This window comes from Crocuta crocuta, unplaced genomic scaffold, assembly GCF_008692635.1.
Source record: "Crocuta crocuta isolate KB4526 unplaced genomic scaffold, BGI_CrCroc_1.0 scaffold46, whole genome shotgun sequence".
Classification (NCBI taxonomy): domain Eukaryota; kingdom Metazoa; phylum Chordata; class Mammalia; order Carnivora; family Hyaenidae; genus Crocuta; species Crocuta crocuta.
In genome coordinates, this window is record NW_027530975.1 from 764059 (window position 1) to 789006 (window position 24948).

Genomic DNA, 24948 nt, shown 5'->3' on the forward strand with positions numbered 1-24948 from the left:
ATAAAAGAATTCAGGAAAGTTGTAGGATATAAAACCAACATACAGAAACCTGCTGCATTTCTATACACTAATAATGAAGAAAGCAGAAAGAGACATTTTTAAAAATCCCATTTACAATTGCACCCAAAATAATAAGATATCTAGGACTAAACATCACTAAAAAGGTAAAAGACCTATACTCTGAAAACTGCAAAACACTGATGAAAGAAGCTGAAGACCACACAAAAAAAATGGAAAACTATTCCATGCTCAAGGATTAGAATAAATATCATTAAAATGTCGATACTACCCAAAGTAATCTACACATTTTATTCTTTTTCTTCCAAATTATTTATTTTTATTTATGAGGATTTTCTCAATTTTAAGCTGAAATTAAAATGTTTCTATTCGCAAAATGAGAATTATTTGTCTCTAGTCCATAAAACTGTTCATTCTCCTTACCAAAATGAAGATAAGCCAATAGGTCTTATTTCGGTTTATGCAAAGCATTTAACTCCATATAACTTACAGGGGAAATGGGCATATTTGAAAACAGCCACAAGGACCAAAGTAGAACACGGGATGGTAATGAGCAGAGTCACAGAACCTGCGGAAGAGGTGTGTAGGGCCAGTCTCATCGGAACCTGTAAAGTCACATTCTTATACGCTGATCTAGATTTCAGATTGCTCCTTTGGCAGATGTCCTTATTCTTTACAGCACAAGGAGCTGCCACTTCGGACTGAGTCCAGCATTTCAAAATTGGAAACTCTTGGTCACAATACATCAATAAATCCTGATTATTGGCCACAATAAAGGTTTTTCCATTTTTACTACATAGTCTATGATAGTGGTAGTGCTTAGGTGGAAAAGCTTGGCAACAATGCACCGTGAGTCTTGTCTGGCGTATGTTAGAACTTTAGGTTCCTGGAACAACTAACTGGGAGCTTCTATATTAAAATTTTCTGAAACCATCATTGCCTCTGTTATGTTTCTGTCATAATGAAGCCAACTCATATGGATCCACAAAAAGTCCTGTCAGGATGTGCTATTTAATTAAGAGTCGGCAGGTTCGCAGGTCCCCAATGCTTTCTCCATATTTCACTTTTATTAAAAGGTCTGTGTGGGACACATCTTTCAAAACTTATTCAACATAATTTCAGAACAAGAGTCCTTATGCCACGGGTGGTGAGGGATGGCAGTGCAGGCCATGGCTGGTGTGCTGAGCCCAGCCAACTCCCGGAGGAACAGCAGGACCCCTGCCCTGATGCCCACGGCCCTGCCAGCCAGGACTCTGGAGAACGTGCTCCCTAGAGGACCACACAAAGAAATGCAGGTGGAGGAGCGAGCACACACAGCATAGCATTCCTAGAGCATGCTACTATGGCGTTAGTGACCCTGATGGAAGACTTGCTGATGCACACCTGAGGTCCTCCTAATCCCCCGCTTCCTCTAGCTCTGGCTGACAGGAAAGTTCTGGTGGGTAGAGGCAGCAGCCTCAGCCACCTTGTTTGCTCCCCCACTAGCCCATTTTTAATATGTTTATTTACTTTTGAGAAAGAGTGTGTGTGAGCAAGAGAGGGACAGAGAGAGAGGGAGACACAGAATCAGAAGCAGGCTGCAGGCTCTGAGTTGTCAGCACAGGGCCCCACATGGGGCTCAAACTCACCAGCCTGAGATCATGACCTTAGCCTAAGTCGATAGCTTAACAGACTGAGCCACTCAGGTGCCCCACAATCTACATATTTAATGCAATCCCTATCAGAATACCAACAGCATTTTTCACAAAACTGAAACAAACAATCCTAAAATTTGCATGGAACCACAAAAGACTTCCCAAATAGCGAAAGCAATCTTGAAAAGACAAAGTTGCAGCCATCACAATTATGGATCAAGTTATATTACAAAGCTTTAGTAATCAAAACAGTATGGTACTGGCACCAAAATAGACAAACAGATCAATGGAAGAGAAGAGATTATCCAGAAAAAACCCTACCATTATATGGTCAATTAACCTCCCACAAAGCAAGAAAGAATGTTCCATGGGAAAAGGACAGTCTCTTCAGCAGATGGTGCTGGGAGAATTGGATGGCTACATGTAGAAGAAGGAAACTGGACCACTTTCTTATACCATGCACAAAAATAAATTCAAAATGGATGATGGGCCTCAGTGTGAGACCTGAAACCATAAAAATCCTAGAAGGGAGCACAGTCAGTAATTCCTCTGACATCAGCCATAGTAACTTGTTCCAGATAGGTCTCCTGAAGCAAGGGAAACAAAAGCAAAAATAACTGTTAGGACTATATCAAAACAAAAACTTCTGCATACCAAAGGAAACAATCAACAAAACTAAAAGGCAACCTATGGGATGGGAGAAGATATTTACAAATGACATATCTGATAAAGGGCTAATATGAAAATATATAAAGAACTTACACAATGAACACCCCCCAAAATAATAATCTTATTAAAAATGAGGAGACTTAAACAGACATTCCTCCAAAGAAGACATACAGATGGTCAACAGATGCATGAAAAGATGCTCAGCATCACCCATCATCAAGGAAATGCAAAACAAAACCACAATGAGATATCACATCACACCTGTCAGAATGGCTAACATCAAAAACATAAGAAACAAGGCAAGGATGTGGAGTAATAGGAATCCTCATGCACTGTTGATGGGAAAACAAATTGGTGCAGCCACTGTGGAAGACAGTATGGAGGTCCCTCAAAACATTAAAAATAAAACTATCATATGATCCAGTAATTCCACTACTGGGTATTTACCCAAAGAATATGAAAACACTAATCAAAAAGATATACACACCTCTATCCTACTGCAGCATTATTTACAATAGCCAGTAACTTGGAAGGAGCCCAAGTGTTCAGCAATAAATGAATGGATAGAGAAGATGTGGTATGGGGTGCCTGATTGGCTTAGTTAGTAGAGCATGCAACTCTTGATCTCAGAGTCATGAATTTGAGCCTGACATTGCAGGTAGAGTTTACTGAGAAAAAAAAGAATTGGTGTGTGTGTGATGGAATATTACTCAGCCATAAAAAATAATAAAATCTTGCCATTTGCAACAACATGGATGGAGCTAGAGAGTATAATACTAAGCAAAGTAAGTCAGTCAGAGAAAGACAAATACCATATGATTTCACTCATATGTAGAATTTAAGAAACCAAACAAATGAGCAAGACTCTTAACTATAGAGAACAAACTGATGATCACCAGAGGAGAGATGGGTAGGAGGATGGGCAAGAGGGTGAAAGGAACTAAGAGACACTTATCTTGGGGTGCTTGAGTGGTTCAGTTCATTAAGTGCCTGACTCTTGATTTTAGCTCAGGTCGTGATCTCACAGTTCATAAGTTCAAGCTAGTGCAGAGCCTGCTTTGGATCCTCACTTTTCCTCTCTCTCTGCCCCTCCCCTGCTCATTCTCTCTTCCTCTCGCTCTCTCAAAATAAATAATTTTTTAAAAAAAAAACATTGAAACAAGAGTCACTGGGGTGCTTGGGGGCTCAGTCAGTTAAGTGCCTGACTTGATCTCAACTGAGGTCATGATCTCTTGTGAGTTTGAGCCCTGCATTGGGCTCTGTGCTGGCAGCACAGAGCCTACTTGGGAGAGCCTGCTGTCTCTGTCCTTCTCTCTCTGCCCCTCCCCTGCTCAAGTGCACACGCGCACTCTCTCTCTCAAAATAAATGAACCTTTAAAAAAAAGAGTGCATTTATCTTGGTAAGTACTGAGTAATGTATGGAATTGTTGAATCACTATATTGTATACCTGAAACTAATATATGTAAACTCTATGTTAAGTACACTGGAATCAAAATTAAAATTAAAAGAAATTATAATGAGATATCACCTCACACCAATTACTACATTTTGGCTACTATCAAAACACAAAAAGCAAAAATCCCAGAAAATAAGTGTTGGAGAGCCTATGGAGAAATTGAAACCATCCTGCATTCTTGATGGTACAGATGATGTGGAAAACAGAATGAATGAAAGTATCTCAAAAAATTAACAATACAATTACCATATAACCCAGCAATTCTACTTCTAGATATACACCAAAAAGAATTGAAAACAGGGCCTCAAAATATATTGGCACACTCATGTTCATAGCAGCGGTATTCACGATAGCTAAAATGTGATGGCGCCTGGGTGGCTCAGTCAGTTAAGCATCCGACTTTGGCTCAGGTCATGAGCTCATGGTTCATGGGTTTGAGCCCTGCATTGGGCTCTGTGCTGACAGCTTAGAACCTGGAGCCTGTTTCAGATTCTGTGTCTCCCTCTCTCTACCTCTCCCCCTTTCACTCTCTCTCTCAAAAATAAACATTAAAAAAAACAATAGCTATAATGTGGAAGCAACTCAAGTGTTCATTGAAGGATGAGTAGATAAGCAAAATGTGATATAATTCATACAATGGAATATTATTCAACCTTAAAAACGATGAACTTTCTGATCTTTGCTGCAATATGGATAAACCTGGAGGACATTATACCAAGTAAAATAAACCAACCACAGAAAGACAAATACTGATTGATTCCACTTATACGAGGTGCTTAGTCAAAATGATGGAGACATAATGAAGAATGATAGTTGTCAGGGAAAAGGGAAGTTATTGTTTAATGAGGATAGACGTTCAGTGTTACAAGATGAAAGAATCATAGAGATACGATGGTGGAATGGTTTCACGTTATGAACGTATTTAATGCCACTGAGTTGTACAATTAAAATGGATAGGATGGTAAGTTTTGACATTTGTATTTTACCACAATAAAAAGAATTGGGAAAAAAATATCTTTATGATCCGTCCTTTTCTCTTAATTCTCATTGCTATTACTTAATTCTGGCTGGAGGTCAGGACCAGACTAGCCACAGGCTGAATCCAGGCCAGAGACATGGTTTTTGCCTTGAATTAGATGTCAATATAAAAACCAGGAGGCTCCAGATATCATTTTCCACTTAGGAGAAATGATAATTCCAGGTCTGGGCAGGACGTTTTAAAAGATGAGCTGGGACATCTTGCCATACAGGAGAGTAAAGAAGTTATCAAATACCTTTTTGGGCTGTGCCAAATGATTCTGGAGCCAACCTACAGAGGCTCAGATATATAAAATGTGAGATGATTTTATCATCAGCAAGAACTGCAATACATTAAAAACCATCATATATATTTAAATCTGTGTGTTCATAATTGTAATAAAAACAATTAATTGATAACCAGGGAAGATCTTTGGAAGCTAACTCATTATTTTGAAAATATACACATGAAGGGTGTTCATTGTGCCCTCCCTAAACAAAGTACACTGCTAAGTAACTAAATAATGGATAAAGGAAATTTTCTCTTTACAGAAGTATTTTAGCTAATAAGTAAAAATGTTTTTGTGCACACACATACCACATAAATATATATTATCAATATAATAGAAAGCCACTATTCTGTAGCCTCAAAAGTAGTTGAGGAGCTCCTGGATGGCTCAGTCTGTTAAGTGTCTGACTCTTGGTTTTGGCTCAGGTCATGATCTTATGATTTCGTGAGTTCGAGCCCTGAGTTTGAGCTCCGTGCTGGGAAGGGAACCTGCCTGGGATTCCCTCTCTCTCCCTCTCTTTCCCTCTCTCTCTGCCCCTCCCCACTCATGCTGTCTCTGTCTCTCTCAAAATAAATAAATAAACTTAAAAAAAAAAACCACTAGTTGAACCAAATGTTCAATATGAAAGCCTGCTAATACCATAGAAAAGAGAGACATTCATAGTACAGGTCTCCTGCATATGAAAGAACACAATACCACTTATTTACCCAGTTTGACCAAAGAAGTTGGGCTGAAATATGATCAAGCTTCTATATATGACTACCAATTGACAGAAAATACAGAGAAAAGGTGAAAATATTAAATGATAATTTAAGGATGCAATCAGAAACAATCCAGACTCTGAGAAATTTTACAGAACAAACATCCCAGTTTCTTTAACACAAGGGAAAAAAAACGCAAGATAGCCATGAAGGATTATCTCCCAATACTCCACAGCACTGGGATTTAAAGTACAGACTTTAAGCATTCAGAGTGTCTTACAGACAAGTGCTACCTGTGCCATTCATCAGCCATTTGCATGTAAAAAATAATTTAACCTCTTGAAGCTTAGGCTTCTTCACCTATAAAATGGTAATACTAATGGCAACTATCTCATAGAGTTGTAAGAATTAAGATAATGGACATTAAATACTTAGCTCATTACCTAACTCACAGTACATAAACCATAAGAATTATTTTTATAATCTTCATCATTGAAGAATGTGTGCTGAATGAGTGAATATATAACTAGAATTAATCTGCTAAAATATTAAATATGAACTATTCTTAGCTGGTTAGGTTGACCACCTCATTTACTCAATATTCACTGGGCACTGGAGCTGGTGCAGATGGTACAAAAATGAGTAAAACGTGACATATACCCTTGGACTTTTGCCTTTCCAAACAGAAGTCCTACATGTCTTAACCCCAAGTAATACTAACTAGTGAGGATGTCAAGGCCCTTCTAACAGGCCTTTCTAAGAGTTTTCCCTTTCCCTTCTGCTGGGAAAACTTTTAGAGTGGAGGGCCACCATTCATTCTTCTCTCATACAGAACCTGACTAAGGGATGGATGATGCTCATTGGCATGACAGTGTCCTCTACATTACTGAATCACTTTGGAATCATTAACATTCTTAACAGACTTTGGCTACCTTTGTCTGGCTCTCTTCTGCTGTTTCTCCCTTCCAAGCACAAGGTTTCCTTCTGCTCCATATACCTCCTGAAGATCAAAAGATGGACGTATTCATCAGTATGACTTGGACAGGGAAGAAAATAAGCAAATGAGCTTGCCAGAATGTTAAGAGAACAAGTACTCCCTCATTAGAGAAGAGACAACTGACCTACTTAAAAGCTGAGATTTGAATGACTAATGCAGTAGAGACAGTTCCCACCTTATAAACACTCAACTTACAAATGACCTGTTCCAGCCCCAACCTAGGAAGCTGCTGTCACCATGGGAACCACCAGGTGCAGGAAGGATGGGAAAATGAAGACTTTATAGAATCAGGGAGTTTAAAATAAACGAAAAATATTGAGACAAGAATAGCATGTTTTCCCAACTATATCTCAAGTTTATTCACTTAACTCTGTTTTACTGCCTGAAATTCTATAGAAAACCATGGGTTAGCAAACAGGGTTTTTTAAAAAAATTGGGAGTTTTTGCAATACTCTGTTATTTTAAGGTTAATTTTTCACTTATGACGGGAGAGTTTCTTAATGTCAGTATTTTTAATCAGTTACAAATACTGCCTTTACTTCACCAACCACGGCACCCCAGGCACAGCATCCTGAACAGCATTCATTTGTAAGTACAATTCACAGCCACCACGTGTAGGAAGCTGAACCACCATTTATGCGTGTAATACAATAGGAAAGGAGTCCCTGGAGTTCTTATTTTGGGGAGGTGTCTCTAAGATGGATGACATAAACCTGAGGCAGTCCTCAGTAAAGCCTACTCCCTGGCAGGCCAACTGAAAAGAAAGAGGCCAACACAGAGAAGCTGATCTAAAAAATGTATAAGGTAACAGACACAGAGAAAGAGGGAAAAAAAATCCTGCTGAAGTCATTTGAAGTACAAATTATGTACTTCCTAGTTACATAAGCCAATTCAGTCTTGACATGCTTAATATACTCTGAATTGTGTTTTTTGCCCCTTATAAACAAAAGCCCTAAAATAGTTTCATTCATAAACCTGCTGGGTTTTTCTGGCTGGTCTCCTCCCTGATCACTCAGCAGGCATCTACCTGGTTCCCCAGATATTGACCTCTCTGCCTCAGGGTCTTGTCTTCCAAGGACAGCTCGAGTAGTAATATTGGCCTGTGTTCCCCAGATCAACTTCTCTCCCTGGAGCTGACCCATGAGAGGGAATACTATACTTCTAGGGGCAGCACCCCTTCCTTAATTATGTGATGTGGGCCCTCCTTTTCCTCCTGTGTTGTTGAATACACCTTGAACAGTACTAAATATAATTCCAAATATTTCTCAATAGCTTTTGAAAACAGTGGAGATATCACTGAGGGGGGGGGAGGGTCACAAAAGCTGAGCTACAAATATTTACATTGGTAGAATAAATGAAGTTGAACAGTGGAATACTATGTGTAATCAATGGGCATTTGTTTATTTCATTTCAGGTTTTAGTTAAGGTTTTTGCCAATTTTATTTCAATATAGTTTGTGTAGTCATTTCCTAGAAATTAGATGACATTCTAGGATATCTTTTTAGATTTTTTTACATTTTGTTACAAGGAGGAAAAAACTTAAAAAGGGGGGGGGGAAGGTCATACCTAATTCTACATTCCTAAAATAAGTATTGCCTTCCTGTTTGCATCTAATGTATTTTTTCTAAGTCAGAAAACCAATTTTTTCTTTCTAAAGCTCCACCATATATTTCCAGTGGCATTAGTGGGTGCCAATGATCACCTACCACATGTGCACCGGATGGTCCATGTAGCAGGCAAACAGAGTCTGGCCATCAGCAGACCAGGCCAGAGAGGTACACTAGGGTGGCTTGGACTTGCTGCTAGTATTGATAACTTCCTGCTTCAGTTCATCTACAATTATCTTGCCTTGTAAATCCCAGATATTGATCCTGGGGCCCGTGGCAGCACAGAGCCAATATTAGTTAGGACTGAAGCATAGAGTATTGATGATATCCCCACCATCTAGAGTTTACAGGTCTCACAGCATGGCCCTAGCCATCCTTGCTTCCAGAAGCACAGAGGGATCCATCTGGAGAGATAATCACAGTGTTCAGGTAGTCCATGTGGCCAATGGGATTGGTCTTCAGCTTGCAGTTTTCTTGGTTCCATACCTTGACCAGCTTGTTCCAGCCACAGAAGACAATGATGGGATTGCTGCTATTGGATGTAAAGCAGATGCAAGACACCCACTCCAAATGGCTCTCATCCTGGACAGTATATTTGCATACACCCAGAGTATTCCACTACTTGATGGCTTTATCTCAGGAGCCAGAGATAATTTGTGGGCTGCCAGAGGAGAAGGCCCCACTCAACACATCCTTGTACAGCCTACAGATCTGTGTGTGATGGTACGTGTTGTGAGATCCCAAAGCCAAAGGGTTCTATCCCAGGAGCCTGAGAGGGCAAACTGCCCATCTGAGGCTATGACCATATCACTAACAAAGTGGGAATGACCCTGAAGAACGTGCTGTGGGGATGCCCTAGTTAGTTTCATCCCTGGTCAACTTCCGCATGCTGATGGTCTTATCTCAAGAAGCAGACAGTATCATGTCCAGGAACTGGGAAGTGGTGGCGATCTAGGTCACCCATGTATTGTGGCCCTTGAGGATGCCACAAAGTGTCATCTGCTCAGTCATGGTGGCAGCAAGTGCAGATGTCACCACGATGACAAGGATAAAGCTGGATGGCTCAGCATGGGGGCCCTGCTGAGGAAGAGAGAGCTGCACCTGTATTTCTGTTTTCCACACATGAAATCCCAGTGATATAAGTGTCTTTTTGCTCTTTTACTTATATTAAAAAATAAAAGCTTTTATTTATTTTATATTTATTTATCAGATCGATATCTGATCTTTATAAATATAATTTAATAGGCATATATGTAATATAACTAGTATATGTGCTGCTGAAGTGAATACATATATGTAATATAACTGTAGACAGAAATATAATTTAATAATTCTGTCTATTCCTTCCAATAGATATATAATTTATTTGATATTCATAATTTAAATTATCTAATTGTTAGACATTTTAATTTTTTCCCAATGGAAAGTGGGATTATTGAATCAAAAATCTATGAAAAGTTCTTCCTGCATATTATGCAAAATCCATTCTCAAAAGAATTATTCAAAGCCACTCCACCGGCCAAGTGTGGGTTTATGTATTGATGTTTTACTCGTTATGCAAAATATCCTGTCTCCACTATTATCTTATTTTCCTTTTTCTTATATAACAAGTATTACATGTTACCTTTTAGTGGACATCGTATAAATTAAAATCTGAATCTCAGAAAGAATAAGTCTTAAGAGAAGAGACAAAAATGAATGCTCGCAAGTATATAAGCTTCTTATTTCTAAATCTTTTGAAAGTTAACATTATTAATGTATACTATTTATAATTCTTTTCCATCTTCTAGACACTGTAACTTATGGAGAAGAATGTAATCTTGCATAGGCATGCTATTACCAGTAAAGACTCTGGTTTCACAGAGCGTTCAAACATATATGCAAATCCATTATTTCGTACCTCACCAAAAAATGGGTATACCATGTAAAAGACAAAATTGTAAGGATAAAAGTCAGAGAAGGCAAAATCTAGAGATTTCCTTTGAAAAGTTTTACATAATCACAAAGAAGAGGGATTAAAATTTATGAACGAATATCACTCAAAAATGCTCCATGTTTTTCTGACGCTTGATGCATCTAGCTTCCCTGTTTTGAGGTTTGAATCTTTCCTTAAGACAAGTATCCAAACTGTAAATCTCCAGGGTGCTTTACTTAGGAAGCAGCAATAGGCTGAGGTGGGCTATGTGACTCTTGATGTGGACTCCGAAACCATCTTAAAAGTCTGGAATTCAGCCAAGAATGAGAAGCAGCTCGGGGCTGGACTTGGGACAATGAAGACTGCAATGACTGACATTTAAACAGTTGTGGTCAGACTCTAGAGATCAGCAGTCCTAAAATAGATGGGATGCAAAGCTGATAGACTGTTTGCAACTCCTTGCTTGTTCATTAGAGAAATGTATGTAGTCTTCATAAAAGCAATGGAATGGTGCCACATATCTAGTTATATGATGATCATATTCCAAATGGCATATGCTAAGCTCTTGGATTTAACAATTCACTCATAAGCTTTTGCTGTTAAGTATATATAACAGCAAAAAAAAGGTACGTTAAAAGAAAAAGACTATTTCTAACCCAAATTAATCTACAAGAGTATTGATTGGTTATATATACGGAGCGTTTAGTGTGTTCAACCCTTCATTCATTCAATGGGTATTTGCTGAATACCTATTAAGCATTAGAAATTCAATGATGAATAAAGGTCTTTGCCCTCTGGGACAATGCATTTTCAGAGGTGGAACAAAAGGGAGAAGACAAATAAATATAATAATTATAATTAATTAAACTAACAAATACAATTTATGTAACAGAAGATTGTGTGAAGTCCCCAAAGATAACATAAGAAACTGAAATGGAGGATGACAAAGTTAAGGAGGTGGGAAAATCCTACATGAGATGGCTCTTTGCACTTTACAGAACCTATTATTTCAAAGACATGCCTGTCCTCCTTCCTCTGACCTCTACCAGCCTCCAGCTGCTGCAATGTCCCCACTCCACACGCACATACAGTACAGTCACACATACGCACTCCTCTTTTCTGATAACCCCAAGACTTGGCTCAGTATTATGAAATTAAAAAATCCTACTTTTAAAAAAAGTTTTTAGGGGCGCCTGGATGGCTCAGTTGGTTAAGCATCCAACTTCTGCTCAGGTCATGATCTCACAGTTTGTGGGTTCAAGCCCTGCATCTGGGCTCTGTGCTGACAGCTCAGAGCCTGGAGCCTGCTTCGAATTCTGTGTCTCCCTCTCTCTGCCCCCTCCCCCCTCCTGTTCTGTCTCTCTCTGTCTCAAAAATAAATAAAAAACGTTAATTTTTTAAAAAAATAAAAAAGTTTTTAATATTTATTTGTTTTGAGAGAGACAGAGTGCAAGCGGAGGAGGGGCAAGAAGAGAGAGGGAGACACAGAATCCGAAATCCAGGCTCTGAGCTGTCAGTGCAGAGCTGAATGCTGGGCTTGAACTCACAAACCACAAGATCATGACCTGAGCTGAGTCGGATACTTGGCTGACTGAGCCACCCAGGCACCCCAGAAAGTCCTATTTTAAAGAAACTGCAGGGGGGCACCTGGGTGGTTCAGTCAGTTAAGCGTCCGACTTCAGCTCAGGTCATGATCTCACAGTTCATGGGTTCGAGCCCCACGACGGGCTCTGTGCTGACAGGGAGCTCAGAGCCTGGAGACTGTTTCAGATTCTGTGTCTCCCTCTCTCTCTGATCCTCCCCTGCTCACGCTGTCCCTCTCTCTCAAAAATAAATAAAACATTAATAATAATAATAATAATAAACTGCAGAGGGTGGTTCAGTCAGTTAGGCAACCAACTCTTGGCTTCAGCTCAGGTCAGTCTCACAGACTGTGAGTTTGAGCCCCGAGTTGGGCTCTGTACTAACAGTGCAGAGCCTGCTTGAGATTCTCTTTCTCTGTGCCCTTCCCCTTCTCACTCCCTCTCTGTCTCTCTCAAAATAATTAAATGAACTTAACAAAAAAAAAAAGAGAGAAAGAAACTGCAGGCAATAGGTACTCCTAGGAGCCCCAAATGATACTTGATTATTGGAACTGCAGCTTGACAGGTTTTTTTCTTCCAATCACCATTCTAATCTCTCATAGCACATTCACCAAAAAACCATGGAACAAAGAGCATTTGAGAGAAAGAGTATCTTGCTTTGAAAACAGAGAGAACTTGTAGGTAGGAAAGGAGCCTCAGCAATCAAGAGGCCTTGTCTACAGCACCGCCATTTATGCTCAGTCTTTCATTGAAAGTCACTGTCAGTTCACTACTAATCTGGACCATGAGGAAATGATTCTCCTGAGGTCGAAAGTAGCTTAACTCTACTGCAAGTCTCTGGGAGAAGGTTTGGGAAGCCCAGCAATGGGGAATCACACCAACTAAACACACCTCACCTGGGATAGAAGGGTGAGAAGGAGGAAGGGCAAGTTCCAGGCTTTGACTCCCACACACTCCCACCTGTGTGCTTGATTAATGAGTAAAGGCAGGCATGCATTGATAACCAGCAACCACGAGTCATGGAGTAGTTGTGCAACTCTGTTCTAAGGCACAGGTCTTAGTTATTTGGTTTTTTGTTTTCTGTTTTTTTGTTTTCAGCAAAACTTCAGATAAAATGAAGTCATAGAAAAAGAGCTCAAAGATGTGATAGAATCTTGCTGAATCCTTCTGGTCACAGCTTAAAGAGATATACATGAGGTCTCCTTAATTGGACTCCTTGGTATAATTTAACCTTAGAAAGGAATCAAATGAATAACAGGTTCAGTTTTTGTTATTAAATAATATGCAGTCACCAAGAAAGAACTGCAGTTGAATTTAATTTCCATTAACTACCTTGAATGCTTGTTAAAAGTAAAACTTATCTAAAATCCTTGGATTCTTATATGGTCTGGTAAATCCATTGATATACAGGTACAAAATCCAAGTCTTCACTCAAAGAAATACATGCCAAAGTGTGATATTTGGGGCTTTAGCCCTTAGTTGGAGAGGTTCCTGTCCTAATGACAGCCCCTGACCTCACATCTAGACAGGTTTTTTTATTCAATGTATGTAAGGTTAGCACTGCTGGTTGAGAGTGTTGATTATGCAGCTGCCACTGATATCAACATTTATTGGTCATCTGTAGGCTATGTATAGATCCTGAGTTGGTTTATAGACCACTAAAAGACCAAACATTAATTTACAACAATAGGATAAAAATGTAATTAAGAAAATTTTTTAAAATGTGTCATTCCCAAGCAAAGCAGCCACCCCAGTAGTGCCAGGCTTACATTTGCCAGAGGATCTGCTGCTGTGTCTTGGGCCATGTGGGTGAGTGTTAAAGAACCCATATGGTATGATGCTCATTTTCTGCATTCTAGGCAAATGGCAGGTGGACTGCTTTCCAACTGTCTTAACAGGCAAAACCACAACAAATCCAAAATTTGGTGGGTTGTGTAAATCCAGGAGAAGACTAGAAGGGCACTGAAAACAAAATAAGCACTTTCTATATGATGATGATGTGATGGTGAGATTACTCTAATGGTGCAGTATCTAATATTATTAAATAACTGTATTTGTATTCATAGTTAGCTCTAGTTCCTAACTGATTTGTAACTGTCATATCAAGAGTCATGTAGTGTCTTTATCATGTAAATATTTTACCTCTCTGTCATCCAAGTTGAGAAATTAGGTTTAGTGGCATAAACATAGTCCCTATAGACAAGAAGATGAAGGAGAAAGCCTGTCCTGATCAGTACCTGGAAATCATGAGTAAGAGTTGTGGGAGGGAAAAGTAAGCTGGCTGACATATGAATTGACTGGCCTGGGGGGCCAGGATTATTACATAAGTTTGAATAAAAAAGTCAAAATCAAAGGAGTTTTTGACCCATTCCCGTTTGGATTCTTGGAATGAGACCTCCATGCAAAGGACTCTGCCAACCTCTGACTAGGGGTAAGGTGGATGGCTTGAGCAAAAGTAGAAGAAATGACAGTGCTCTTTGCTCCCTATGGTCTGTGCATGGTGTGCAAAGAATCCAGAAAGGTCCTAAGTGCCCTGATGAGAGTCTGGGGAGAGGCTGGGAAGACCACTGAACTTACAGAGGCCTGGAGTTCAGTAAAGGAGGCCTGTAAGGTCAAGACTTTCAATAACTGGAGGCAATGTCAAGTCACCAACAGACAGAAGCACCAACAGACCACTGCTCACCAAAAGATCAAAGGGAACTAGTTTTCCTGTAATGGATGCTAGCACAGACTAAACCATCCTTCCCATAGCAAGTCTAGTGAAGAAAGATAACATGAAAATTTCCTCTGTCACCAGGAGACCTCATAAGCTTTTTCCTTACACAGAGAAACCATCTGTGAGATAGTAGAAAATGTATATATTGGTGTCTGTCCTTTGTTCCTGGCACTGAGCTTCTGAAACCCTTGTAATTTCCTAGGTGATAAGAGCACTGCAAGCATTTTTGTTCTAATATTTGGTCTTTCATCCCATACCTAATACAGAGGTCCTAAACCCCTTGGAATTTTCTGGGTGATAGCAGTATCTTTTGTTCTAATGAGGTGACTCTTGATGGGCTCTTGAATGGGTAGCTGGTCATCAGAAAGACCAAGTCATGTTTAAAAGCTTGGAATTCCCAGTCCCACCCCTCCCATTCTCCAGAGAGGAGACAGGCACTGAAAACAGAGTTAATAATGCATCATGCCTACCTGAGGAAGCCTCCACAAAAATCCCAAAAGTATAGGGTTTAGAGAGCTACCAAGTTGATAAGCACATGGAGGTGCTGGAGGAGTGGCTTGCCAGAGAGAGCACAGAAGCTCCACACTCCTTCCCAGGTACCTTTCCCTACACAGGCATCTCCTCCATTTGGATATCCACCTGCATCCTTTATCATATCCTTTCACAAGAAACTGGTAAACAATAAGTAAACTGTTTTCCTGAATTTGTGAGCCACCCTAGCAAATTAATTGAAGCCAAGGAGGGGGCTGTGAGGACTTCTGATTTATAGTCAATGGGTCAGAAGTACAGGTGACAACTTGAGCTCACAACTGACATGGGAAGCAGGATGGGGACAGTTATGGGGTTGAACCTTTAACCTGTAAGAGTTGATGCTATCTTCAGGTGGAGTGTCAGACTCTAGTTACATTGGAGGACATCCAGGTGGTGTTGCAGGGGGTTGCTTGGTGGAGGAGAACTCTGACACAGCTGTGTCAGAAGTGTTGTGAGTGTGGGAACAGTGGGAGAGGAAAAGAGATGAAGAGAAGGAAGATAGGTTTTCTTTATATCATCTTCGGGGAAAACAAGATAAGGGAAGGGGGCAGTAGCTCCATTATAAATATGGATGTTTGAGTGGCTAAATACATCCTTGGAAGTCTTTTAAAACCAGAAGAAGGTAATGGTTTCTTTCACCCCCAAAAGCAGCCCTTTGCTGTCTAGCAGTGGGTTATGAGAGAGATCTTCTAGGAAATAGTTGCATTTTCTTTGCACATCTAGGTGGAATGTATAAATCTGCTACCCTGGCATCATAACTAACATTTATTTAGTGTTTGCTGTATTCCAGGTACTGTGCAAAATGTTTCATAAACCTTATTTAATTCTCACTGTATAGTAAGCACTATTATTACCCTCATTTTACAGTTGAAGAAACTGAGCCACAGAAAGATTAAGTAACTTTCTTAAAGTCAGTGATGAGGTAAGGATTTGAACTCGAGCACTCAAGATGTAGAACCCATACTCTTTTTAAAAAATTTTTAAATGTTTATTTTTGAGAGAGAAAGAGAGAGGAGGAGGGAGAGACAGTGAGTAGGGAAGGGATAGAGAGAGAGGGAGACATAGAATCTGAAGCAGGCTGTAGTCTCTGAGCTATCAGCACAGAGCCCAGTAAGGGCTCAAACCCACAAACCATGAGATTATGACCTGAGTTGAAGTTGGACACTTAACCGACTGAACCACTCAGGCTCCCCTAAAAACCCATACTCTTTTTTTTTTAATTTACATCCAAGTTAGTTAGCATATAGTGCAACAATGATTTCAGGAGTAGATTCCAGTGATTCATTCCCTATGTATAAGACCCATTGCTCATCCCAACCAGTATCTTCTTAATGCCCCTTACCCATTTAGCCCATATCCCCTCCCATAACCCCTCCAGCAATCCTCTGTTTGTTCTCTATATTTAAGAGTCTCTAATGTTTGGTCCCCCTCCCTGTTTTTTATATTGTTTTTGCTTCCCTTCCCTTATGTTCATCTGTTTTGTATCTTAAATTCCTCATACGAGTGAAGTCATATGATATTTGTCATTCTCTGACTAATTTTGCTTAGCATAATACACTCTAATTCCATCCATGTAGCTGCAAATGGCAAGATTACATTCTTTTTGACTGCTGAGTAATACTCCATTATATTTATATACCACATCTTCTTTATCCATTCATCCATAGGTGGACATTTGGGCTCTTTCCATACTTTGACTATTATAGATAATGCTGCTATAAACATTGGGGTGCGAGTGCCCCTTAGAAACAGCATACTTGTATCCCTTGGATAAATACCTTGTAGCGCAATTTCTGGATCATAGGGTAGTAGAACCCATACTCTTAACCCCTAAACTGTGTGTTTTCAAAAACCTTCCTGTTGCATATATTTCAAAGAGCTTCCTACATAAGTCTCCATTACTTGACCAAGAACAATTTTGAAATTATATTGTTTCGTGACAAAAGAACTTATTTATATAAGCATCTGTGTATATTCTTATACAGGGAGAATTATCTGCAATGATATTCACCAACAGATTGAGAATTATGGACTCTGGGTAGTAGAAATTGGAATGATTTTTATTTTTTAAGGTTATTTTTATTTATTTTGAGAGAGAGAGAGAAGGGGTGAGGGCAGAGAGAGAGAGGGAGACAGAATCCCAAGCAGGATCTATACTGTCAGCACAGAGCCCATTGTGGGGCTCAAACTCACAAACTAAGAGATTATGACCTGAGCCAAAATCAAGAGTCCAATGTTTAATCAACTGAGCTACCCAGGTGCCCTGGGAATTATTTTTAAATGTTTCTTTATTCTTTCCCATTTGATTAAAATTTTTATAATACTATGGCTTTGGTTTACAAGTAGAAAAATACAGTGAAGTTTGTATTAATCAGGAGAGAAATGGCTAACTACAATAATAAATCGCAAAATCTCAGTGGCTTAACATATGCAATTTTCTTTTCTGCTGCAGATATGGCAGCTCTACAGGGCAGCTTCTTTTTGAATGGTAACTCAGCAGTCAAGTCTACTTCTATCTTACAGTTCCACCATTTCTACCCTTGGTTTTTAGGGTCGTAGCAGTAAGGGATAAAAGAGAATGAAAAACATGCCTGCTTAAATGCCTCCATTGGCCCAGAACCAGTTACATGACATCACTAAAACTGTAAGGGGTGCACAAGTGTAGTCTCTCACGTGCCCCAGAAGGAAAGAACTGGGCATAAGGCAAACACAAGTAATTGCTATCATATCATAATGTGATTTCCATTTGAAGAACTTAATAAAAGAGCATGGCCTCCAGAGTCGACCTGCCTGGATTCATACCCCAGCATAGGTGCTTATTAGCTATGTGACTTTGAGCAAGTTATTCAACCTCATTGTGCCTATTTCCTCATCTGTCCAATGAGGAAACAGTATGCTGTGCAGGTTAGATAAGGTCGTCTGTTGATAAGCACAGTAGATTGTTCACAGAGATGACTAATATAACTCCTCTTATCCTTGAATGTCTGACCATTTGCAGTCTGATTTTTCCTTTCCCTCCATAAAAAGAGCCAGTTGGTCACCCTACCTTGGATCTGGGTTGTATCTGTAATTTTCTTTGATCAATAGAATGTCATGAAAGTGGCATGTGGGATTTCTAAGCCTAGAATTCAATGAGACTTGCACCTTCTGCTCTTACCTCTTGGAATTCTGCCCTGAAACCACCATGTGAAAAAGCCAGGCCTGGCCTACTGCAGGGTAAGAGGTCAGTGAAGGAGAGGCAAACTGTCCTAACGGAAGCCCCTTACACCCAGCAGCTAACAGCTACCACCAATCGCCAGACATAAGTTCGGCTGTCAGAGCTGCCAGATAATTTGCAGCCACATGCATAACCATGGGCAAGAAAAGCAGAAAAACCATTCAGCTGAGTCCAGTCCAAATTGCTGACTCACAGAATAGTGAGTAAATAAAAAGGTTGTTGTTTTAAGCCACTAAGTTTAGCATGGTATCTGTCACACTGCTTAACACAGTACTGGCACATACTGAGTACTTAATAAATGTCAAGTGGTGTTATCACTATCTTCATCTAATTTAAAGCTCATAATATTTATAGAAAGCACACAGAGCAGGGATTTCTAATCTCATTTCATAGGTGAGAAAATGAAGGCTCAGAGATGGTAAATAGTTTGTCTGATATCACAGACTCCTTAAGGAGTCAACAGAGCATGTAAGAATTGACCTTGTAAATCCTTCTCCAGTGAAGGTCTATTCACCACAACTAAATCCTTTCATGAATAGGGATAGGAACCACAGTGGAATATCTGGTTCTACAGTTTTGCAATTAGTAATTTCCCATCGAAGTGCATAATCAGGTTCCTAGTGCCCAAGTATTTCTTGATAATGACCCTTAGTACTGGATGCATCAGGTTGAACTTTAGAGAAAAGTAAGTAGTTTTTTTTTTTAATGTCACAGAAACTGGTTTCTTTGGAGAAGACTTGATAAAGGTGGTCTCTGAAATCAGAAATGAGATTTGTAGCATATCCATCATCAGCGATCAAAATTCCCTGAGCATGAGTTCCACCACTTTAGCAATAAACCTCGCTGACCTGTCAATTACAAATATTTACAAGTTCCAAAATCCACTAGTTCCCCAACAATTCCTGCAAGCTTATTTTTGGTTAATTATGTGTCTCTATGATTTTTAAATGTTCTTATCTCTTACAGGTGAAGTATGAGTTTTATTCCATTAAGCTGTCAGAGATCTATTTTTTTCTGCATGTAAACATTTCTAACCCTTCTACCTCCACCAAAGTAGACCTGCAAACATAGCTCGTTCATCTCTTCCTTTCATTCCCTCATAAACAATTCATTAGAAATCTTGTTGGATTTTGCCTTCAAACTCTACTCCAAGTACAACACTCCTCACCATCTCTACTGTTATATCCCCTAGTCTAAGATATCAAAGATTTTAACTTGAACTAGCAGTAGCTTTCTAACTCATCTCCCTGCTTCCGCTCTCTCTAGAACAACACTGTGACAGAACTTTTTGCAACAATGGAAATATTTTATGTCTACACCAATATGGCTGCCGCTAACCACATATTTGAAATGTGTCTGGTATAACTCAAGAACTAAATTTTAGTTAATTTTAATTGATGTAAATTTTAATAGCCACATGAGGCTGGTGGCTACCGTATTGAACAGCACAGATAAAGGACATGAGTCTAATCATGTAATTTCCCTGTTTAAAACCCTCCACTGTAATTAAAATCAAATACAAAGTTCCCTCCTGGCCCACAAGGTCCCTCATGGTCTGGATCCTATCTACTTTCTTCCCCTAGCTCAGTACACTCCCACCACAAGGACCTTCTTCATGTCTCTTAAAAACATTATGTTCACTCTCTCCGATATTTGCTCTCTAACATAACCTACTACGTCTTACTCAGGTCTCTGTTCAAAAGTTACTTCTTCAAAGAAGTTTCTACTTCTAGCCATATTCCTAGAGTATGCCCTAAATCCTCTTCTATTCAACATACTATAAATCACACAGCATTTATTATAAACTGAAACTATCTCACACGTGTATTTATTTCTACATATTTGTTTCTAGGTTTGATTGTGCCCTCCATCAGAAAAAAAGTCCACTAAATACAGAGACTTGGTTTATTTATCATCATCCTAGTGATGTGATGTATCAGGGACTCTTGAGTTGAAAGCCAGGTGGCCATAGCAGCGGCACAGCATTTCTTTGAATAGGAGGGTATTATATGTTGTTTTTCCCATGACTCACTGACTCACTGAGCTCACATGACTCACTGAGAGCAGGCAACATGTCCTAAAATAAAATGAACCAGGCCCTTGTGGATGGGCTTAGATTTACTCCAGGAAGGTGTGAGACCTGCAGAAATCATTTAGCCTTTCTTTCTTTTTTCTGTAAGATTCTATTTCTTCTTACTAGTGGCCAGAGAAATAACTTCTGGTAAGAATGAAATCATGAAGAGTCTCTGACCGGGGTGACTGGGTGGCTCATTCAGCTAAGCAACTGACTCTAGGTTTTGGCTTAGATTATGATCTTGCAGTTCATGAGTTTGAGTCCAGCGTTGGGCTCAGTGCCCACAGCAGCATGGAGCCTGTTTGAGATTCTTTCTCTTCCTCTCTCTCTGTTCCTTCCCTGCTCGCTCTCTCTCGCTCCCTCGCGCTCTCTCTCAAAATAAGTAAATAAACTTAAAGAAAAGAGTCTCCAACATTCACTCACCTGCCTCTCTGAACACTGTAAATGTGAATGAAAGATCTCAGGAAGAATTTTCAAAAGCTTCCTGCTCAGTCACCAGCCTTTGGGAGAAGCAATGGATTGCTGTCTGCAATGAGGTCTCCAGAAACTGCTGCAGCTTTCCTGGCAAGTTCATGGTGCTGATAATGATGCACTTCTGAGACTCAAAGGCTCATTTTAGCTCCAACCCCAGTACTGACTCACCTGGAAGCTCTTTCACTTCACAGGGCCTACCACACTTCCCAAACCTTTCCTGCCCTAAAAAACCCAGGCTGAAGATGCAACCACATAAAGCCTAGGGATCTGGTGTTTTAGTCATTTTCTTTTGTGTGTCAGTACCTGTAGGGTTGGCTCACACAAAATGGCCATGAAGTGGTTAAACAGCAAAATTCCTGACTATTTCTGTGGTCAGTGAGAAATGTCTGAGAGAGAGCTTCCTAGAATCAGAACTTCTGTGCAGAGAAGGAAACATTTCAAGTCCAGGATTCATTCATTCATTCATCACCTCATTGATTCATTCCTTTCCTTCAATAAACATTTAGGAAGCTCCTGCTGAATGCCAGTAACTCTGCAGAGGTCTGGGGAAACAGACAAGTGCAATGTAGCCAATGATTTCTGACCTGGGACAGTTCCCCACCACTTCTCTGATAATAGAGCAGCCCTTCCCCCGGATGACAGGGTTGGCCAACCACAGTGCTCCATTCCCCTGGCCTTAGTGCCTTTTCTGTCAGGAATTTTCATCTGGGACTAATAGCAAAGGTTGCCATTTGCCTCTGGGGAAACCGTTCTGAAAACATAATACCATCATGGCCAAATGATCCATCATGTGGAGAAACAATGTCTGTAGTAGGAGTGAAGGAAGCCACTACACAGACTGAAGCAGAGTGATGGGTGAAGGGAGAGAAGAAGAGAGAGGAGGAAGTAGAGGAGGAGAGATGAGGGAGGGCAGGGAGACAATAAGGAGAATATGAGTGAGACCACTTGGTATTGTTTGCTGTCTGAATATAGTTATGCCAATGGCCAGCACCACCCCTCCCTTTTTAAAAAATCAATTTCATAATCCTGAGATAATAAATATTCTCCTCCTCCCATGCACACATTTTCTTTTTTCTTACAATGATTTCATCTACCTGCAACTGACAGAATTTAGATGAAATCAAAGAAGTTGAGGAGGTTACTTGGGTCACAGAACAATCATATACTTAAATAATTGCAAAAAAAAAAATGTGACATGGGCACAAATACAATGTACAGTCATGGCATAAAAGGGAGAAGAATAAACTCTGTTTGGATGGTTCCTAGCCCACCAACCAGGGCTTGGTTTATTCTCTTTGGGGGCATGTTACCTCATACTCGGTAAATGCTAAGTCATTGAAAACACATTATGCAGTTGCCCTCTCACTCAAGAAAGTCTTGGTGACACTGAAGTTAAGTCTGGAAAAGCATAAATCTGCCAAGATGAAAAACTAGGGAAGATGCAAATGGAATGGTATTAGAAAAAAATAGACCTAAAGGAAAAAAAAAAAAAGAAGAGAGAGAGAAAAGGAAAAATAAGAGCGGTAGATTAGAGACATCCACAAATTCTTTGCTACTTTTCCTAGTGAGAAGTTGGATTTAATTCCCCTACCCTGAACTGGCCTTGACTTGCCTGATCAATAAAATGCTATAGAAATGATAATCTGGACTCTTAGGTCACTCTTAGGTGGTTGTTCTATGCCACTCAGTTTTGAGATGATTTGTTTTGTAGCAATACATAACCAAGACAATTGGCATAAGAGGAGAGTGGGTTTCATGTTGGAGATAAGGATAGAAAAATTGGCACATCCTGGAGGGATGTAAAGAGCTTGGATTTGATCTTGTATGTTTTGAAGGTCCATTAAATACTTGATTTTTAGAAAAATCATTCTGATAATATTATGGAGACTGGATTGGAAGGGAACCAATCTAGAACTAGGAATACCAACCAGGTTTAGATAATTGCAATAATCTAGGAACTAGAGGATAATGACCTGCCCTAAGATAATAGCAATTAAGACTGAGAGGAAGCGGGGCGCCTAGGTGGCTTAGTCAGTTAAGCGTCCGACTTGCTTGGGTCATGATCTCGCGGTTCGTGGGTTTGAGCCCCGCATCGGGCTCTGTGCTGACTGCCAGCTCCGAGCCTGGAGCCTATTTCGGAGTCTGTGTCTCCCTCTCTCTCTGACCCTCCCCTGCTCACACTGTCTCTCTCTCTCTCTCTCTCTCTCTCTCTCTCTCTCCTAGAAATAAATAAAAATATTTAAAAAAAAGAAAGACTGAGAGGAAGGATCAGTTACATGATTATGATGGAGACAGAAATGGAGTACTGATTCAAGGAGAAACATAGAAGAGAGAGGTAAACATCAAGGTTTGAATGACTGAAACGAACATTACTAGGTTAGAAACTATAGGAGGATGACATGATTTGGAAGGAGTGATTAAGAGTTCAGTTTTTGACACAGTGAACTGGAGGAAATCTGAATGAAGATATCTACTAAATATGTAGCTCAGAACTGCAATTAAATGGTTATTTATATGTTTTCTTTATTATCTGTTTTTCCCTGCTAGATTTGAAGCAGAGATTATTTTTGTCTTATTGACTATTAAATACCCAGCACTTGACAGTATGTCTAGAACACAGTCAACTTTCAACTTTCAATGAGTATTTGTTGAATTGATGCACAAATGAAATGATGTCCAGCAGAGAACTCTACCACAGTACTTCTCAACTTTAGACAAATATAGGAATGATCTGCATAACTTTCAAAGCCACTGACATCTGGGTACCCTCGCCCTTCCCCCAGAGAATCTGATTAAATAGGTGTTGGCTGCAGTCTAGGCATTAGGACTTTTTAGAATCCCCACCTGATTCTGATGAATAGTAAATACGGAATGTGTAGATCTGGCATGATCTGCATATAAATAGCTATGACCTTAAAGCTGTTCCTGTCCCAACAAAAAGCTAGGGGGAACTGTAAAGGTCTTCCCTACATAAATTACTTCTCACAAGTTCTGTCCACAAAACAGAGCAGAAGAGCAAAAAGAGGAGCCTTTACCAAGGGTATAGGATGCAGTAGTAGGCATGTTGCCAATAAAGGAAGTAACACCTCCTTAAGTTTTACAGGTACACAGAACTATGAAGTAGACAATCAAAGACAGCATTAGCCAGACTCATAGAAACTGTAGAAATATGGTTTTGGACTTCAAACAATAAAACCAAGAAAGTGAAAGAGAACCAACAGCCTGGGAGAAAATATTTGCAAAACTACCTGATAAGGAACTTGCATACAAAATATATATTAAAAAATCTTACAGCTCAATATTAAGAAGACAAATACCTGGAAGGTGCCTGGCTGGCTTAGCTGTTGGTGCACGAGACTCTTGATCTCAAGGTCCTGGGTTTGGGGGCATCTGTGTGGCTCAGTTGGTTAGGTGTCCAGCTTTGGCTCAGGTCATGATCTCACAGTTTGTGGGTTCAAGCCCCACGTCGGGCTCTGTGCTGATAGCTAACTCAGAGCCTGGAGCCTATCTTTGGATTCTGTGTCTCCCTTTCTTTCTACCCTTTTCCTGCTCACGCTGTCTCTCTCTCTCTCTCTCTCTCTCTCAAAAAAAAAAAAATTTTTTTTAATGTAAAAAAAAATTCAAGGTCCTGGGTTTGAGCCCCACAGTGGGTGTAGAGATTGTCTAAAAATAAAATCTTTTAAAAAAGAAGACAAATAACCTAATTTTAAAATAGGCAAACAGCTTTAACTATCATGTATACAGTGATAACTTCTTCATCTGTATCTCCTGCCCGGATTTTTCTTTTGAGTTCTGGCCTCAGGCACCCAACTTTGCAGGGCATCTCCAATAGGTTGGCCCATGGAACAATAAACCCCAAGGATCCAAAACCGAACTCATTATGGGCCCTCACCAAACTGTCCAACTCATAACTTTGAGAGTTATCTTCTGTGCCATCTCTTCCTTTATATTCTATATCTAATGAATGACTGAGTGCTCCTCAATTATTCTTAAAATGGTCCAACATCACTGCCTCTACCTGACTTTGTGCAAAAGTTCACCTTTTGTT

The 24948-nt window shown here is 39.8% G+C and overlaps 1 long non-coding RNA gene and 2 pseudogenes across 1 annotated transcript in view; all 3 read right to left on the reverse strand.

The window, feature by feature from the left end:
• Window positions 1–24948, reverse strand: part of LOC144236502 (uncharacterized) — a 56499-nt gene that overhangs the window by 13536 nt on the left and 18015 nt on the right. The window lies entirely within an intron of this gene.
• Window positions 477–7925, reverse strand: LOC144236499 (GPI alpha-1,4-mannosyltransferase I, stabilizing subunit pseudogene; annotated as a pseudogene).
• On the reverse strand, window positions 8465–9401 carry LOC144236496 (small ribosomal subunit protein RACK1 pseudogene; annotated as a pseudogene).